The sequence below is a fragment of the Sturnira hondurensis genome, unplaced genomic scaffold (genome assembly GCF_014824575.4).
Source record: "Sturnira hondurensis isolate 20B ecotype Veracruz unplaced genomic scaffold, ASM1482457v3 Scaffold0023817, whole genome shotgun sequence".
NCBI classification, from domain to species: Eukaryota; Metazoa; Chordata; class Mammalia; order Chiroptera; family Phyllostomidae; genus Sturnira; species Sturnira hondurensis.
The window spans coordinates 6,118,520-6,121,831 of NW_028096448.1; positions in this window are offsets into that span (position 1 = coordinate 6,118,520).

Genomic DNA, 3,312 nt, shown 5'->3' on the forward strand with positions numbered 1-3,312 from the left:
ACTTTTACCCGATCTTTGAAAAAATGACTTTTAAAATTCGTGGTAGAATAAAATGGAAATAATGAAAATGGTAGAAGCTGATTTCTTAAAATTAAAATGTTCACTCTTTATACATCGTTTATCTTATAATTATTTCAGAAGAATTATTTGCAATGCCAATCATAAAATTTTAATCATTTTCATGATTTCAATTAGGTCAAGTTAGATATACGTAGAACATGCTTATAGATTTGTTAGACAGTTGATACAGACACGAATCCAAACATAAAAGCTATGGAAAAACTATAGGTACATGCAAATGCAACCAGAGTGAGGCAAAGTATTCCATAAGGATGGCAAAATGAAAATAATGTACACCGGGGTGGAGTGAAGACTGGTAAAGTTGAGCAAAGAGAAGCCTCGAACTACTTAACTGTTCCACAATCTATTGAGGGCTTACGGGCTCTTCCAAAACAGCGATGTAAAATCAGAAATAACAATTTATTGATACTTGAGGACTGTGGGGCAGAAATGCAGAAGGGCACTGTGGGGACAGCCCTCCCCCACAGTATCTGCTCTACAATCAGCAGGTGTGCCTCCAATGGCTCAGGTGACTGGAATGCCTGGTGGATAAAACACCTGGGATTTGGAGGATCGCTTCCAAGGTGGTGTTTCCAGCAAGGCAGTCTCAGGACTGTCTGACTTCTTACGCAACAGCTCAGAACTCCCACCAGTAAGATGAAAGTGGTACTACCTCTCCTGGCCCAGCCTGAGAAGTTACAGAGCATCATTTCTGCCGCATTCTATCGATTCCCGTTGAGTCACGAAAGCCAGACTCAGTGAGAGGGGACTTAGACCTCCATCTCTTGATGGGAGGAATAAAAAGTATTTGGTGCCATGTTTTAAACTGCCATATTAACAAAAAAATAATATATACCACAGGAAAAATAGCCAGATCTGAGGAGCACAGAGTGAATCATGACAATAAAGGGTAGGAGGCCACATCCAGAAGAAGCCATCAGGCTATACAATTAGAAGAAAACTGGACCACAGGGCCAAAGGTTGTAAGATTAATCCATGGCCCAACAGTAATCACCATCATGTGCTTGGGTAGTGCCTTTACTTTTTTGTCTTTAGTTTCTTCACTTGTAAACAGTTTGGCTAGGCAATCTCAGAAGTCCCTTCCTTCCAGCTATAATAAAACTGTAATTTTAGTTCAAATTCTTCCTAGTATGCTTCTAACAGATCAGCAATTAATGCATGTATGGAAAGAAGAACAAAGTTAGAGGTATCATGTTATCTGATAACAAACTATACTACATGGCCATAGTAATCAAAACAGCACAGTATTGGCATAAAAAGGGCATATAGATCAATGGAACAGAATAGAGAGCCCAGAAATGAACCCATGCCTATATGGTTAATTAATATTTGACAAAAGAAGCAAGGACAGATGATGAGGTAAAGACAATCTATTCAGTAAATGGTGTTGAAAAATTGGAAGGATGTATGCAAAAAAAATGAAACCAGACCACAAACTTATACCATATACAAGATAACTTAACATGGATTCAAGACTTGAATGTAAATCTCAAAGTCATAAAAATTCGAGAAAAAGCATAGGCAGTAAAAACTTGGGCATTTCTCATAGCAATATTTTTTTCTGATATAACACCACAGGCAAGGGAAAAAATGGGACTGCATCAAACTAAAAAGCTTTTGCACAGCAAAGGAAACCATCTGAATGGGAGAACATATTGACCAATACATCTGAAAAAGGGTCCAAATGAAAAATTTATAAAGAACTTATACAGCTCATTACCAAAAAAACAAACAATCCAGTTTAAAAATAGGCAGAGGACTTCTCCAAAGAGGGCATACAGATGGCCAATAGACATACGAAAAGATGATCAATGTCACTAATCATCAGAGAAATGTAAATTAAAATCACATTGACATATCACTTCATGTTTGTCAGAATGGCTATGATCAATAAATCAACAAACAATAAGTGTTAGTGAAGATGTAGAGCAAAGGGAAGCTTCATGCACTGTTGGTGGGAGTGCAGATCGGTGCAGCCACTGTGAAAAACAGTATGGAGTTTCTGCAAAAAATGAAATGGAACTGCTTTATGACCCAGTGATTCCACTTCTGGGAATATATTTGAAGAAACCCAAAACACTAATTTGAAAGACTGTGTGCACCCCTGTATTTATCGCAGTGTTATTTACAATACCCAAGATTTGGAAGCAGCTCAAGTGTCCATCAGTAGATGAGTGGATAAAAAAGCTATGGTACATTTACACAATGGAATACTACTCAGCTGTAAAAAAGAAAGAAATCTTACCTTTTGTGACAGCATAGATGGACCTACAAAGTGTTATGCTAAGTGAAATAAGCCAGTTAGAGAAAGAAAAATACCATATGATTTCACTTATATGTGGAATCTAATGAACAAAATGAACTAACAAAATAGAAACATACTCATAGATACAGAGAACAGACTTACAGCTGTCAGAAGAGATGGGACTGGGAGACTGGGTGAAAAGGGTAAAAAGACTAAGTGAAAAATAAGTAAATAAAATCAGACACAGACAACAGTGTGGTGATTACCAAATGGAAAATGAGTGGGGGGGTTGAAATGAGTAAAGGAGGTAAAGGGGGGATAAATCATGATGGAAGGAGACTTGACTTGGAAAGGATGAATGCATGGTGCAATATACAAATGATATATTATAGAATTGTATACCTGAAATCTATATAATTGTATTAACCAGTGTCACTCCAATAATTCAATAAAAAGTTTTTTATTTTATTTATTTTTTAAGATTTTATTTATCTATCTTTAGAGAGGAAGGGAAGGAGAGAAGGAAAGAAATATCAATGTATGGTTGCCTCTCATGAGTCCCCTGCTGGGAAGTGGCCTGCAACCCAGGTATGTGCCCTGACTGGGAATCAAACCATGATCGTGTGGTTTGCAGGCCACGCTCAATCCCCTGAGCTACACCAGCCAGGACAATAAAAAGTTTTTTAAAGCATGTGTAAAATATAGGAAAAATAATTCAAAAGCAATCCTTTGATAACCTACTTTATCTTCTAGTATTTTGCATATTTCAGTGCATTGTTATGAGTAATAAAATGCCCAAATTAAAACAAGGAAGACATGAGAAAGAGCTTGAAGAGAAAGTACTTTGGTACAAATAAGTTACAATTCAGATTCTGGGTCCAGAGAGAGTGTCCTTGTCCACTTGAGAGACATCCAGTAATGATGTCTATCTAGGGCAATGACAACAATTGCCAGTGCCCCTCCCCTCTCCTTTCTTTGTTTACTCA